Raw genomic sequence first — 17,199 nt, 5'->3', positions numbered from 1 at the left:
GGACTTTAACTAAAAGTGCTAGGTGGGAGACAACCCACCATGGTATGATCGTTCCTTTTTCAATTTTAATTTTATTTAGTTTTGTCTGTTTTTGAGTTTTATTTTATTTTATTGAACCTGGAATCATGCATAGCATTCACATTAAGCATTGTATTCTGCATACTGCATTCTGCATTTTGCATAAAAAAAAGGGAAAACACGCACGCGACGCGGCAGCGTCGCTGACGCGTCCGCATCACTAGTGCGTTGGGGAGAAAATAATTGAACAGAGAGTCACGCGAAAGCATGGATGGAGGCGCGCCTTTAGCATAATTTGACCCCACGCGACCGCGTCGCTTACGCAACCGCGTCATGTGGAAATTTGGCCTCCCAAGCAACCGCGTCACCCACGCGGCCGCGTGCCATGAAAATTGACGTCAAAAAGGTGCATGGCCAAAAGTTGTGCTGGAATTGGGCTGGACTCGTGTTAGAAGCCCAAGCCCTCCCACGTGAACGCGTGCCCTACGCGGCCGCGTCGTCTTTCGAAAATGGCCATCCACGCGATCGCGTCACCCACGCGACCGCGTCTCCCAGATTTTTGGCAAAATAAGATTTTGAACAGAAAGTTGCGCGAGCGCGCGGCTGCTCTCGCGCTAGTAGCATGAATTCACTCACGCGACCGCGTGCCCCACACGGCCGCGTCACTTGACAATAGCGCCAACCGCGCGACCGCGTACCCCACGCGTCCGCGTCGCCTGCACAGCACAGCTTATCCAGATCAGCCAAGATATCTTCTCCTTTCTCCCCCAAATCTAAATCTTTTCTTTCCCTTTTTATTTCTTTCTTCCTTCCTTTCTTTTTCTTCTTTTTTTCTTTTAATTGGTGTTGAAAATTTATTTGGATCATTATTTCCCATATTTTGCTTATTGATTATTTGGGATTTGTTTAAACAATTATATATTATTATAAGGGTGCCTGCATGTTCTAATTAATATTTTCCATACCTTATTTAACATGCATGCTATGTGTTTGTGAAAACGTCCATATGGCATTTTGCATTATTTTTTTTAAATCTACTACTCTAAATGTCTGCTTTTCACATAACCCCTTCTCTATTTTATTATTTAAATATAATTGTTTTTACAAACATATTATTAGTTTGGAAGACTTGGTAATCCAACTTGGACATTGAATGCTTGATCTATGCTACTCATGCCTTTGCCAGCATGCCAATTTCAATTTCATCTTGCATTTAACTGTCATCACATGCATTTACTATATTTCCATTAATGACTTTTCACATGTAGTCATGACCATGTGTTAACATCATTCTTCTTTACTGTGCATTGATTACCACCTTTCCCGCTCTCTTTCTTGCTGGATCCCCTAGCTTTACTTGTTACTTTTCTTTTTCCCCTTTCAGGATGGCCACCAAGAAGGGTAAAGAGAGAAAGCTACTCCCAAACCACCGGCAAGGAAAGGGACACAAGAGAGCACTAGCTGAGGAACTACAACCCCATCCACCTGCACATCTCAGCATGCACCGAGGAAGGTGCAATCTTTAAGTGTGGGGAGGTCGATACCGATCTCCACGGGTTAGTTAGTCCCTTCTCAACACCAATTTTTGTTTTTCATTGTTGCATTTGCATGTTTGATTGCATGTTTGTTTTTTGTGCATATTTTACCACTTGGTTAAAGTAATATTTTCTTTTTCAAGAAATTTCTATAGTATTTCACTAATTTGAATAAACTTTTTGAAAAACTTGTTTGAAGAAATATTATTTTGGAACATAGTTTAGAGCCCGAACACACAAAACCAGTGAGATTTTGAGCCTATTTGATTGGTTGCATTTTATCAACCAATATTTTATTTTTGGTGTGTGTTTTTCTCTCTAAAATTGTGATCTTTGTCTTGCTTAATTCTATATTTCCATTGTTTAATGTACGCATGCACTGATATGATTGAGGCCTTTGTTTCACTAAGCTTACATACCCATATGGCCTTACCCTTTCATTATCCTTTGCAAACCAATTTGAGCCTAATATACCTATTTGTTCTTTACTTTAGCTCATTACTAACTCTAAGCGGAAAATAATAATGTCCTTAATTTGAATCCTTGGTTAGCTTAGACTAGTAAAAGTGCTCATGATTTAAGTGTGGGGAAGTTGGGTTTGAAATTATTTGGTTTGAATAATTGGGTGTTGTATATTTTAGTGAAAATGTGCAAAATAATAGTTGAGCACATATTATTACATTCAATACTTTAATCATATGCATTGAGAAAAATAAAAAAAAAAGAGAAAAAAAGAAAAAGAAAAGAGCAATTAATAAAAGGGGACAAAATGCCCCAAAGTAAGTGTTGGTATTAATGCATATGTACTAAACTCAATGTTAGGATGCATGAACATATGGAAAGCATAGTTAATGGGAAGTTAGATTTTGCATTTTAATTAAATGGATTGTCTTAAGTTAGGTGGAAAGTTTATGTTAATTAAGGAATCAAATTTTAGTCCACTTGGCCAAATACGATCCTACCTTGACCCTAACCCCATTACAACCCTTAAAAGACCTCTTGATTTGTGTATTGGTGCATTAAATTTTTGTTGATTGATAGATGAAGAGCAAGCTAGAGAAAGCAAGATTAGTAGAGAATTGAGAGAATTGACCCTAGACACTTGAGAATTAGAGTGATATACACTACCAAGTAAGGGTTCAGCGCTTAATTCTATGTTCCCTGCTTTTATGAGCTATCTTCTTCTTGCAAGTTATTTGTATTGTATTTTGTGATTTGAATTAGTGAAATTCAGTTCATATTTATTCTTGAAAGATTTATTTACTTTTTCACCAAGTAGGTAGAAACATTTTTGCATTTAGTTGCATTCATAGGTTGCATCTCATACATTCTATCATTCATCTTCATCTCTTTATAGTTTCTCTTGAGCTTAGCATGAGGACATGCTATTGTTTAAGTGTGGGGAGGTTGATAAACCACTATTTTATGGTTTATCTTATGCTCAATTGAGTAGTTTTTATCAACTCTTTACTCACTTATTCATACAATTCGCATGTTTTACATTTTCCTTCCTGATTTTGTGCTATGATTGAAAACATGCTTCTTTGATCTTATATTTACTTATTATTAATCCTCTCTTATTACCATTAGATGTCTTGATATGTGTGTTAAGTGTTTTCAGATATTATAAGGCAGGAATAGCTTGGAGGATGGGAAGGAAGCATGCAAAAATGGAAGGAATACAATAAGTTGGAGAAATTGCTAAGCTGTCCAGCCTGACCTCTTCGCACTCAAACGGTTATAACTTTAGCTACAGAGGTCCAAACGACATGGTTCTAGTTGCGTTGGAAAGCTAACGTCCGGGGCTTCGATTTGATATATAATATGCCATAGTCGCCCTGACGCTAGGCGACGCGGACGCGTGATCCACGCGGACGCGTGATCCACGCGGACGCGTCGCATCTGCGAACTTCAACCCGCGCGGCTCCGTGGGCGACGCCTCCGCGTCGCTTGGCCGCGACCTGTTGGTGCACGAAATTGTGATCAATACTTTTCAAAACATAAACAATCCCTAGTAATGGCTCCAAAGACTTGGTGCTCAATACCATGGCATAAACACAACTTCGCACAACTAACCAGCAAGTGCACTGGGTCGTCCAAGTAATAAACCTTACGCGAGTAAGGGTCGATCCCACGGAGATTGGTGGTATGAAGCAAGCTATGGTCACCTTGTAAATCTCAGTCAGGCAGACTCAAATGGGTATGGTGATGAACGAAAATAACATAAAAGATAAAGATAGGGATACTTATGTATATCATTGGTGTAAGAGCTTCAGACAAGTGTATGAAGATGCCTTCCCTTCCGTCTCTCTGCTTTCCTAATGTCTTCATCCAATCCTTCTTACTCCTTTCCATGGCAAGCTCATGTAGGGTTTCACCGTTGTCAATGGCTACCTCCCATCCTCGCAGTGAAAGCTAATGCACGCACTCTGTCACAGTACTGCCAATCACCGGTTTGGTTCCCTCCCCTACCGGAATAGAATCCCTCTTTTGTGTCTGTCACTAACGCCCAGTAGGTTACAGGTTTGAAGCACGTCACAGTCATTCAATCATTGAATCCTACTCAGAATACCACAGACAAGGTTAGACCTTTCGGATTCTCTTGAATGCCGCCATCAGTTCTTGCCTATACCACGAAGATTCCGGTTAAAGAATCCAAGAGATATTCACTAAGCCTCGGATGCTTGTAGAACAAGAATGGTTGTCAATCACCTTGTTCATAAGTGAGAAGGATGATGAGTGTCAATCATCACCTTCATCAAGTTGAAGAACAAGTGATATCTTGGACAAAGAACAAGTGGAATTGAATAGAAGAACAATAGTAATTGCATTAATACTCGAGGTACAGCAGAGCTCCACACCTTAATCTATGGTGTGTAGAAACTCCACCGTTGAAAATACATAAGAACAAGGTCTAGGCATGGCCGAATGGCCAGCCTCCCAAAGTGATTTCAATCATCAAAACATGATCAAAAGACTCTCTATTGATCCGAAGATCAAAATACAATAGTAAAAGGTCCTACTTATAGAAAACTAGTAGCCTAAGGTGTACAAAGATGAGTATATGACATAAAAATCCACTTCCGGGCCCACTTGGTGTGTGCTTGGGCTGAGCAATGAAGCATTTTCGTGTAGAGACTTGTCTTGGAGTTAAACGCCAGCTTTTATGCCAGTTTGGGCGTTTAACTCCCAATCAGGTGCCAGTTCCGGCGTTTAACGCTGGAATTTCTTGAGGTGACTTTGAACGCCGGTTTGGGCCATCAAATCTTGGGCAAAGTATGGACTATCATATATTGCTGGAAAGCCCAGGATGTCTACTTTCCAATGCCGTTGAGAGCGCGCCAATTGGGCTTCTGTAGCTCCAGAAAATCCACTTCGAGTGCAGGGAGGTCAGAATCCAACAGCATCTGCAGTCCTTTTCAGTCTCTGGATCAGATTTTTGCTCAGGTCCCTCAATTTCAGCCAGAAAATACCTGAAATCACAGAAAAACACACAAACTCATAGTGAAGTCCAGAAAAGTGAATTTTAACTAAAAACTAATAAAAATATACTAATAACTCAACTAAAACTACTAAAAACATACTAAAAACAATGCCAAAAAGCATACAAATTATCCGCTCATCACAACACCAAACTTAAATTGTTGCTTGTCCCCAAGCAACTGAAGATCAAATAAGATAAAAAGAAGAGAATATGCAATGAACTCCAAAAACATCTATGAAGATCAGTATTAATTAGATGAGCGGGGCTTTTAGCTTTTTGCCTCTGAACAGTTTTGGCATCTCACTTTATCCTTTGGAACTCAGAATGATTGGCTTCTTTAGGAACTCAGAATCCAGATAGTGTTATTGATTCTCCTAGTTAAGTATGATGATTCTTGAACATAGCTACTTTATTGAGTCTTGGCTGTGGCCCAAAGCACTCTGTCTTCCAGTATTACCACCGGATACATACATGCCACAGACACATAATTGGGTGAACCTTTTCAGATTGTGACTCAGCTTTGCTAAAGTCCCCAATTAGAGGTGTCCAGGGTTCTTAAGCACACTCTTATTGCCTTGGATAACTCTTTTTCTTTCTTTTTCTTTCTCTTTTCTTTTTTTTTTCGGTTTTTTTTTTTCGTTTGCTTCTTCTTCTTTTTTTTGTATTCACTGCTTTTTCTTGCTTCAAGAATCATTTTTTTTTATGATTTTTCAGATCCTCAGTAACATGTCTCCTTTTTCATCATTCTTTCAAGAGCCAATATTCATGAACCACAAATTCAAAAGACATATGCACTGTTCAAGCATACATTCAAAGAACAAAAGTGTTGCCACCACATCAAAATAATTAAACTGTTATAAAATTCAAAATTCATACAATTCTTTTCCTTTTCAATTAAGCACGTTTTTATTTAAGAAAGGTGATGGATTCATAGGACATTCATAACTTTAAGGCATAGACACTAAGACACTAATGATCATAAGACACAAACATGGATAAACATAAGCACTAAAATTCGAAAAACAGAAGAATAAAGAACAAGGAAATCAAGGAATGGGTCCACCTTAGTGATGGCGGCTCTTCCTTCCTCTTGAAGGTCCTATGGAGTGTTTGAGCTCCTCAATGTCTCTTCCTTGCCTTTGTTGCTCCTCTCTCATGATTCTTTGATCTTCTCTTATTTCATGGAGGAGAATGGAGTGTTCTTGGTGCTCCACCCTTAGTTGTCCCATGTTGGAACTCAATTCTCCTAGGGAGGTGTTTAGTTGCTCCCAATAGTCTTGTGGAGGAAAGTGCATCCCTTGAGGCATCTCAGGGATCTCATGATGAGAGGGGTCTCTTGTGTGCTCCATCCTTTTCTTGGTAATGGGCTTATCCTCATCAATGGTGATGTCTCCCTCTATGTCAACTCCAACTGAATAACAGAGGTGACAAATGAGTTGAGGAAAGGCTAACCTTGCTAAGGTAGAGGACTTATCCGCCACCTTGTAGAGTTCTTGGGCTATGACCTCATGAACTTCCACTTCTTCTCCAATCATGATGCTATGGATCATGATGGCCCGGTCTAAAGTAACTTCGGACCGGTTGCTAGTGGGAATGATTGAGCGTTGGATAAACTCCAACCATCCTCTAGCCACGGGTTTGAGGTCATGCCTTCTTAGTTGAACCGGCTTGCCTCTTGAATCTCTCTTCCATTGTGCGCCCTCTTCACATATGATTGTGAGGACTTGGTCCAACCTTTGATCAAAGTTGACCCTTCTTGTGTAAGGATGTTCATCTCCTTGCATCATAGGCAAGTTGAACGCCACCCTCACACTTTCCGGACTAAAATCCAAGTATTTCCCCCGAACCATAGTAAGATAATTCTTTGGATCCGGGTTCATACTTTGATCATGAGTCTTGGTGATCCATGCATTGGCATAGAACTCTTGAACCATCAAGATTCCAACTTGTTGAATGGGGTTGGTAAGTACTTCCCAACCTCTTCTTTGGATCTCATGGCGGATCTCCGGATATTCACCCTTTTTGAGTGAAAAGGGGACCTCGGGGATCACCTTCTTCAAGGCCACAACTTCATAGAAGTGGTCTTGATGCACCCTTGAGATGAACCTATCCATCTCCCATGACTCGGAGGTGGAAGCTTTTGCCTTCCCTTTCCTCTTTCTAGAGGTTTCTCCGGCCTTGGATGCCATAATGGTTATGGAAAAACGAAAAAGCAACGCTTTTACCACACCAAACTTAAAATGTTTGCTCGTCCTCGAGCAAAAGAAGAAAGAAGAGAGTAGAAGAAGAAGAAATGAGGAAGAGGGAGATGGTGGTGTATTCGGCCAAAGAGGGGGAGAAGTAGTGTTTTGGTTGTGTGAAAATGAAGGAGTGAAGAAGGGTATTTATAGGAGAGAGGGGAGATGGGGTTCGGCCATATTGGGTGGGTTTGGGAGGGAAAGTGGTTTGAATTTGAAGGGTGAGGTTGGTGGGGTTTTATGAAGGATGGATGTGAGTGGTGAAGAGAAAGATGGGATTTGATAGGTGAAGGGTTTTTGGGGAAGAGGTATTGAGGTGATTGGTGAATGGGGAAGAAGAGAGAGGGTGGTGGTGGGGTTGGTGGGGGTCCTGTGGGGTCCACAGATCCTGTGGTGTCAAGGAAAAGTCATCCCTGCACCAAATGTTGCTCAAAATCACGTTTTGAGCCATTTCTGGCGTTAAACGCCGGGCTGGTGCCCATTCCTGGCGTTTAACGCCAGTTTCTTGCCCTTTTCTGGCGTTTAACGCCAGTCTGGTGCCCCTTTCTGGCGTTAAACGCCCAGAATGGTGCCAGACTGGGCGTTAAACGCCCAATTGCTAGGCTTACTGGCGTTTGAACGCCAGCAGCTTCTTCCTCCAGGGTGTGCTATTTTTCTTCCTGTTTTTCATTTTGTTTTTGCTTTTTCAATGGATTTTGTGACTTCTTATGATCATCAACCTACAAAAAAAACATAAAATAACAAAAGAAACTATATAAATTATAATCATTGGGTTGCCTCCCAACAAGCGCTTCTTTAATGTCAGTAGCTTGACAGAGGGCTCTCATGGAGCCTCACAGATACTCAGAGTAATGTTGGAACCTCCCAACACCAAACTTAGAGTTTGAATGTGGGGGTTCAACACCAAACTTAGAGTTTGGTTGTGGCCTCCCAACACCAAACTTAGAGTTTGACTGTGGGGGCTCTTCTTGACTCTGATTTGAGAGAAGCTCTTCATGCTTCATCTCTATGGTGACAGAGGGATATCCTTGAGCCTTAAACACAAAGGATTCTCCATTCACTTGAATGATCAGTTCTCCTCCATCAACATCAATCACAGCCTTTGCTGTGGTTAGGAAGGGTCTGCCAAGGATGATGGTTTCATCCATGCACTTCCCAGTCTCTAGGACTATGAAATCAGCAGGAATGTAGTGGTCTTCAACCTTTACCAAAACATTCTCTACAAGTCCATGAGCTTGTTTTCTTGAGTTGTCTGCCATCTCTAATGAGATTCTTGCAGCTTGTACCTCAAAGATCCCTAGCTTCTCCATTACTGAGAGAGGCATGAGGTTTACACTTGACCCTAAGTCACACAGAGCCTTCTTGAAGGTCATGGTGCCTATGGTACAAGGTATGGAAAACTTCTCAGGGTCTTGTCTCTTTTGAGGTAAATTCTGCCTAGACAAGTCATCCAGTTCTTTGGTGAGCAAAGGAGGTTCATCCTCCCAAGTCTCATTTCCAAATAACTTGTCATTTAGCTTCATGATTGCTCCAAGATATTTAGCAACTTGCTCTTCAGTGACATACTCATCCTCTTCAGAGGAAGAATACTCATCAGAGCTCATGAAAGGCAGAAGTAAGTCCAATGGAATCTCTATGGTCTCATTTTGAGTCCCAGATTCCCATGGTTCCTCATTGGGGAACTCATTGGAGGCTAGTGCACGCCCATTGAGGTCTTCCTCAGTGGCGTTCACTGCCTCTCCATCCTCTCCAAATTCGGCCATATTGATGGCTTTGCACTCTCCTTTTGGATTTTCTTCTGTGTTGCTTGGGAGAGTACTTGGAGGGAGTTTAGTGACTTTCTTGCTCAACTGTCCCACTTGTCCTTCCAAATTCCTAATGGAAGACCTTGTTTCATTCATGAAACTTTGAGTGGTTTTAATTAGATCAGAGACCATGGTTGCTAGGTCAGAGGGGTTCTGCTTAGGATTCTCTGTCTATTGCTGAGAAGATGATGGAAAAGGTTTGCCATTGTTAAACCTGTTTCTTCCACCATTATTATTGAAACCTTGTTGAGGTCTCTCTTGATTCTTCCATGAGAGATTTGGGTGATTTCTCCATGAAGAATTATAGGTGTTACCATAGGGTTCTCCTAGGTAATTCACCTCTTCCATTGAAGGGTTCTCAGGATCATAAGCTTCTACCTCAGATGAAGCCTCCTTAGTACTGCTTGGTGCATTTTGCATTCCAGACAGACTTTGAGAAATCAAATTGACTTGTTGAGTCAATATCTTGTTCTGAGCCAATATGGCATTCAGAGCATCAATCTCAAGAACTCCTTTCTTCTGACTAGTCCCATTGTTCACAGGATTCCTTTCAGAAGTGTACATGAATTGGTTATTTGCAACCATTTCAATTAGCTCTTGAGCCTCTGTAGGCGTCTTCTTCAGATGAAGAGATCCTCCAGCAGAGCTATCCAAGGACATCTTAGATAGTTCAGAGAGACCATCATAGAAAATACCTATGATGCTCCATTCAGAAAGCATGTCAGAAGGACATTTTCTGATTAATTGTTTGTATCTTTCCCAAGCTTCATAGAGGGATTCTCCATCCTTTTGTCTGAAGGTTTGGACTTCCACTCTAAGCTTACTCCATCTTTGTGGTGGAAAGAACTTTGCCAAGAAGGCATTGACTAGCTTTTCCCAAGAGTCCAGGCTTTCTTTAGGTTGAGAGTCCAACCATATCCTAGCTCTGTCTCTTACAGCAAAAGGGAATAGCATCAGTCTATAGACCTCAGGGTCAACCCCATTAGTCTTGACTGTGTCACAGATTTGCAAGAATTCAGCTAAAAACTGATGAGGATCTTCCATTGGAAGTCCATGGAACTTGCAATTCTGTTGCATTAGAGAAACTAATTGAGGCTTAAGCTCAAAGTTGTTTGCTCCAATGGCAGGGATAGAGATGCTTCTCCCATAAAAATCAGGAGTAGGTGCAGTAAAGTCACCCAGCACCTTCCTTGCATTGTTTGCATTATTGTTATTTTCGGCTGCCATGTCTTCTTCTTTGAAGAATTCGGTCAGGTCCTCTAAAGAGAGTTGTGCTTTGGCTTCTCTTAGCTTTCTCTTCAAGGTCCTTTCGGGTTCAGGGTCAGCTTCAACAAGAATGCCTTTGTCTCTGCTCCTGCTCATATGAAAGAGAAGAGAACAAGAAAGTGTGGAATCCTCTATGTCACAGTATAGAGATTCCTTGAGGTGTCAGAGGAAAAGAAAGGTAGAAGACAGAAGTAGAAAATTCGAACTTATCAAAGAAGATGGAGTTCGAATTTTGCATTAAGGAATAGAGTTAGTTCATAAATAGAAGGATGTGAGAAGAAGGGAAGTAATTTTCGAAAATTAAGTAAAAGATTTTGAAAACATTTTGGAAAACACTAATTGATTTTCGAAAACAAAAGTGGGAAAGCAGTAAAGTGATTTTTGAAAAAGATTTTGAAATTAGAAATTAAAAAGATTTGATTGAAAACTATTTTGAAAAAGATGTGATTAAAAAGATATGATTGGTTTTAAAAAGATGTGATTGAGAAGATATGATTTGAAAAACATTTTAAAAGATATGATTTGAAAACAATTTTAAAAGATATGATTTGAAAACAATTTTTTTAAAAAAGATTTGATTTTAAAAATTAATGACTTGCCTAACAAGAAAAGATATGATTCAAACATAAAACCTTTCTCAACAGAAAAGGCAAAAAATGTTCAATCAAATCATTAATTGTTAGTAAGTATCTTTGAAAAAGGAAAGAAATTGATTTTGAAAACATTTGATTGAAAAGATATGATTTGAAAAAGATTTGATTTTGAAAAACTTTGAAAACTTGAAAAAAAAAATGATTTTGAAAACAAAATCTTCCCCCTTTGCCATCCTGGCGTTAAACGCCCAGAATGGTGCACATTCTGGCGTTTAACGCCCAAACTACTACCCTTTTGGGCGTTAAACGCCCAGCCAGGCACCCTGGCTGGCGTTTAAACGCCAGTCTGTCTTCTTCACTGGGCATTTTTGAATGCTCAGCTTTTTCTGTGTGATTCCTCTGCAGTATGTTCTGAATCTTCAATTCTCTGTATTATTGACTTGAAAAGACACAAATTAAAAATATTTTTGGATTTTTAATAATGAGGAATAATCAAAATGCAACTAAAATCAAATAACAATGCATGCAAGACACCAAACTTAGCAGTTTGTATACTACTGACACTAACAAAATGAGAATGCATATGAGAAACAACAAAACACTCAAGTCAATAGAATTCAAAGATCAAAACAAGGAAATCATCAAGAACAAATTGAAGATTAATGAAGACACATGCATAAATTCGAAAAATGCAAGAAGAACAGAAACATGCAATTGACACCAAACTTAAAATGAGACACTAGACTCAAACAAGAAATATTTTTGGATTTTATGATTTTGTAATTTTTTTGTGCTTTTTCGAAAATTAAGTGAAAAGGAAAATAAAGGTATCAAAATTCTTAATGAGAATTCCAGGAATCATGCAATGTTAGTCTAAAGCTTTAGTCTAAAGGAATTAGACATGGCCGGCTAAGCTTCAGCAGGACATTGCATTCAAGAGCTAAATTGATGAAAATCAATCAGCTTTGGTGATGATAAGAACATCACCTTGAAACACTAGAATTCATCCTTAAAGAACTCTGAAAAAAAATACCTAATCTAAGCAACAAGATGAACCGTCAGTTGTCCATACACAAGAACAATCCCCGGCAACGGCGCCAAAAACTTGGTGCACGAAATTGTGATCAATACTTTTCAAAACATAAACAATCCCTAGTAATGGCTCCAAAGACTTGGTGCTCAATACCATGGCATAAACACAACTTCGCACAACTAACCAGCAAGTGCACTGGGTCGTCCAAGTAATAAACCTTACGCGAGTAAGGGTCGATCCCACGGAGATTGGTGGTATGAAGCAAGCTATGGTCACCTTGTAAATCTCAGTCAGGCAGACTCAAATGGGTATGGTGATGAACGAAAATAACATAAAAGATAAAGATAGGGATACTTATGTATATCATTGGTGTAAGAGCTTCAGACAAGTGTATGAAGATGCCTTCCCTTCCGTCTCTCTGCTTTCCTAATGTCTTCATCCAATCCTTCTTACTCCTTTCCATGGCAAGCTCATGTAGGGTTTCACCGTTGTCAATGGCTACCTCCCATCCTCGCAGTGAAAGCTAATGCACGCACTCTGTCACAGTACTGCCAATCACCGGTTTGGTTCCCTCCCCTACCGGAATAGAATCCCTCTTTTGCGTCTGTCACTAACGCCCAGTAGGTTACAGGTTTGAAGCACGTCACAGTCATTCAATCATTGAATCCTACTCAGAATACCACAGACAAGGTTAGACCTTCCAGATTCTCTTGAATGCCGCCATCAGTTCTTGCCTATACCACGAAGATTCCGGTTAAAGAATCCAAGAGATATTCACTAAGCCTCGGATGCTTGTAGAACAAGAATGGTTGTCAATCACCTTGTTCATAAGTGAGAAGGATGATGAGTGTCAATCATCACCTTCATCAAGTTGAAGAACAAGTGATATCTTGGACAAAGAACAAGTGGAATTGAATAGAAGAACAATAGTAATTGCATTAATACTCGAGGTACAGCAGAGCTCCACACCTTAATCTATGGTGTGTAGAAACTCCACCGTTGAAAATACATAAGAACAAGGTCTAGGCATGGCCGAATGGCCAGCCTCCCAAAGTGATTTCAATCATCAAAACATGATCAAAAGACTCTCTATTGATCCGAAGATCAAAATACAATAGTAAAAGGTCCTACTTATAGAAAACTAGTAGCCTAAGGTGTACAAAGATGAGTATATGACATAAAAATCCACTTCCGGGCCCACTTGGTGTGTGCTTGGGCTGAGCAATGAAGCATTTTCGTGTAGAGACTTGTCTTGGAGTTAAACGCCAGCTTTTATGCCAGTTTGGGCGTTTAACTCCCAATCAGGTGCCAGTTCCGGCGTTTAACGCTGGAATTTCTTGAGGTGACTTTGAACGCCGGTTTGGGCCATCAAATCTTGAGCAAAGTATGGACTATCATATATTGCTGGAAAGCCCAGGATGTCTACTTTCCAATGCCGTTGAGAGCGCGCCAATTGGGCTTCTGTAGCTCCAGAAAATCCACTTCGAGTGCAGGGAGGTCAGAATCCAACAGCATCTGCAGTCCTTTTCAGTCTCTGGATCAGATTTTTGCTCAGGTCCCTCAATTTCAGCCAGAAAATACCTGAAATCACAGAAAAATACACAAACTCATAGTGAGGTCCAGAAAAGTGAATTTTAACTAAAAACTAATAAAAATATACTAATAACTCAACTAAAACTACTAAAAACATACTAAAAACAATGCCAAAAAGCATACAAATTATCCGCTCATCACCTGTACGGACCAGAAAGCGCTGGAAGTGATTTTTGGGCTGTTTCTGACCCAGTTTTCGGCCCAGAGAATACAGATTATAAGCTATAAAGTGGGGAAATGCATCCATTCATGATCATGCTTTCATAATTCACTTTCCATGATTTAGATCTAGTTTGGAGAGAGGTTCTCTCCTCTCTCTCTTTAGGATTTAGGTAGAGTTTTTAGAAATTAGGATTTAGGACTTCTCCTAGTTTTAGGAGTGACTCTTGATCCTAGGTTCAATGTTCTTTGTATTTATTTATTTTCAATGTTTCATGTTTAGATTGATTTTCTTAATTAATGTTATTTGAGATATTTCAGTTTATGATTGTTTTATTTATGAATGCTTTTTATTTAATTTAGATAGTTTCCCTTTTTGGCTTTGGTTAAATAATTGGTGACTCTTGAGTTATCAAACTCATTGTTGATTGAAAATTGGATTTCTTCATTTCATTAATTCAAGTTCCAATAACTCTGACTTTTCCCAAGGAAAGACTAGGACCTGAGGAATCAAAATTAATTCATCCACTTAACTTACCTTCATAGTTAGAGGTTAACAAAGTGGGAGAAAAATCCAATTCTCATCACAATTGATAAGGATAACTAGGATAGGACTTCCAGTTCTTATACCTTGCCAAATGTTTAGTTTACGGTTATTATTATTTTATTTTACTTGTCATTCAACTAACCTTTTACCTTAATCCAAAACCCCAAAACACACTTTTTCATAATCAATAATAAAAACATACCTCCCTGCAATTCCTTGAGAAGACGACCCGAGGTTTAAATACTCGGTTATCAATTTTAAAGGAGTTTGTTACTTGTGACAACCAAACTTTTGTACGAAGGGATTTCTGTTAGTTTAGAAGCTATATCTACAACGTGAATATTTTTATAAATTCTTTACTAGCAAAAATCCTAACGTCACCCCTCCGTAGAATTGGAGTGCAAAATAGTAACAGAGAATGCTGGCCTGGAGGGGGTGAAGACTAAGGGGTCCGTTTTGGTTGATGATGTGGATGGTGAACAAATTATTAATGGAAAAATTGATCCTTGTACTTTAAAATGACGCTGCTACCACCCCCACCTTACTTCACCCCTTCGTAATTCCCATAACACCCAAAAACCAGTCCAGTTATTACAGAAAACCCTACCAGAAGACAAACAATATTTTTCTCCCTAAAAAGAATGTCTTCCTCCAGTTGAGAGTGGTGTTGTGCTAAGTGGATGTTGTGGTTGGTGAAGGTAACGACAAGCTTCGTCTGCCAAGAAGCTGCCATCTTCTACAGAGGTAAGGATAATAGTCAAGGCTATGTGTGTTCTTGTTTAAATATTTGTGACAATATAATGCTTGGGGTTGGGTTTAGAGGTGATTACATGTTTTATTTCGTGTAAAAAAAAGAAGAAAAAGCTATGTGGAGTTTACTGATTTTAAAATTTCAGGCACTTGATCTAGGGTTTAATCTCTGATTTATGTATTTGTTGATAATGCAGATCGAAGATATATATGTAGTTCCTGTTTTTCATCACAAGGGCCATTTTAGTAGAACACCCAGTGGAACTCTTGTGTATGTTGATGGGAAATTTGAAAAATTTCTAAAGATGGACTTAGACTTCGTGAATTTTGGAAACTTGGTAACATTTTTCAAGGGTTTGGGCTTTGGATCCTATAGGGTAGTTTATTGGTATGACCCAACAAGCAGTGATATTGAGTCTGGACTGCACATTCTGAGAGGAAATACATGAATTAATGAACTTCGAGAGAACAAGTTGAGGATTTCAACCACTGATGAGCTAGAGATAGTAGATAATGCAAGGAAAGAAGATGTTGTTGTAGAAAAGGGGGCGAAAGAATTTGATGATCCCTTTGATGTTGATAGCATCATGAGGGAGCTTCAGTCATCCTCATCAACAGAAGATGATGCGTATAAAAGTGGGGATGACGAACTGTATAAACCTCCTCCGACTATCTCTGAAACTGTTTTAGATGAGGATTATTCTAGCTTTGATGAGAAAGATGATGGGATGAAGAGAAAAAGAATTTTGAAAGGAAAGGAGAAGGTTTTGCCAAAGAAAATGGTCATTGTGAAGCAAGTAAAAGGGGCAGAATCAGGTGGAAGTAAAAAAGTAGCTGGACCAAGGAGTGCAAGTGGGAGTGATGTCAAAAGAACTAGGCCTACTGTGAAGTCCAAAAGAGCTGGGCCTACTGTGAAGGCCAAAGGAACTGGGTCTACTGTAAAGCCCAAAAGTACTAGGCCTACTGTACATCCTGAAGGAGCTGTGCCAACTGTACAGCCCAATGATAGGCCTCCAATCGGCCTTTATGTGAATGAGGAGGATTTAGATGATGACGACCCTATTTATGAGTATGAATCAGAGGATCTTCACACACCAGTGTCTTCAGAAGATGAGGGACACAAACATGAATTTCCAATATTTAATTATGAGTATGGGTTTGGAGAGGGTAGATTTAGGATTGGCTAACACATCTTTCCTACAACAAGACACTATTATGCTTTCAAGTAAAGACTTACAAGCCAGAGCATACCTGTGCAAGAGATTTGGGTAGTAATGCTACTGATCAACATTGGATCAGTAAGAAAGTGGAGATGAGAATGACAACTCAACCTCATATAACAACTAATGAGGTAATTGACTTCCTTAGAGAAGAATTTAACTTGGTGGTGCATTCGAAGATGGTTTATAGGGCAATGAAAGAGACCAAAGAGAGGAATACTGGAAATGAAAAAGATCAGTATGGGAAGCTCAGGGACTATAGCATGGAGATAATTAAGAGTAATCCCGGGTCGACAACAAGAGTAGATGTGAAGCCTATCCCACAATCCCTCCTTGTTTTTGAGAAAATTTATATCTGCTTTGAGGGTTATAAGTAAGGCTTTAAGATTGGATGTAGGCCTTTCATCCATCTAGATGGAGCTTTTCTTAAAACATACCATGGAGGCCAACTACTTTCAACAGTGGCACAAGATACGAACAATCAATTATATGTAGTGGCATATGGTGTTGCAAGATCAGAGACCAAGGAATCATGAAAATGGCTCATCATACTACTTCAGGAAGATTTAGGTGATGCCAGTCAATTTGGTTAGAACTTTATGTCCGACCAACAAAAGGTCAGACTTTTACACTGTTTATTTTGAGTAGATTAGGCTAGTATGCATTGGTTAGAATATTGCATGATTCTGGACTGTTGTGTCAATAATATGTCTTTGCAATCTCATATGTTTGTAGGGCCTTCTATCAGCATTAAAGGAGGTCATGCCGAAAGTACATCATCGCAACCTTGTCATGCACATGTGATGATTAGATTTTTGACGGTTTAGAATTTCACAAATGAAATTTCGTTGTCAAGTATAGTCTCTAAACCAACAATAATCCCTTCATACAAAAGTTTTGTTTGTCACAAGTACAAACCCCTAAAATCTATAAACCGAAGTATTCAAACCTCGGGTCGT

At 39.5% G+C, this 17,199-nt stretch overlaps 1 non-coding gene across 1 annotated transcript; it reads left to right on the top strand.

The window, feature by feature from the left end:
- The first annotated feature begins 9,793 nt into the window (after positions 1-9,793).
- On the top strand, positions 9,794-9,901 carry LOC130970999 (small nucleolar RNA R71). Its single transcript, XR_009082239.1, has one exon. It is a non-coding gene; the product is annotated as a small nucleolar RNA R71 (small nucleolar RNA).
- The last annotated feature ends 7,298 nt before the right edge of the window (positions 9,902-17,199 follow it).

This window comes from Arachis stenosperma, chromosome 3, assembly GCF_014773155.1.
Source record: "Arachis stenosperma cultivar V10309 chromosome 3, arast.V10309.gnm1.PFL2, whole genome shotgun sequence".
Taxonomy (NCBI): domain Eukaryota; kingdom Viridiplantae; phylum Streptophyta; class Magnoliopsida; order Fabales; family Fabaceae; genus Arachis; species Arachis stenosperma.
The sequence above is the reverse complement of the archived record's forward strand: the minus strand, read 5'-3'. Positions and strand labels throughout refer to the sequence as shown.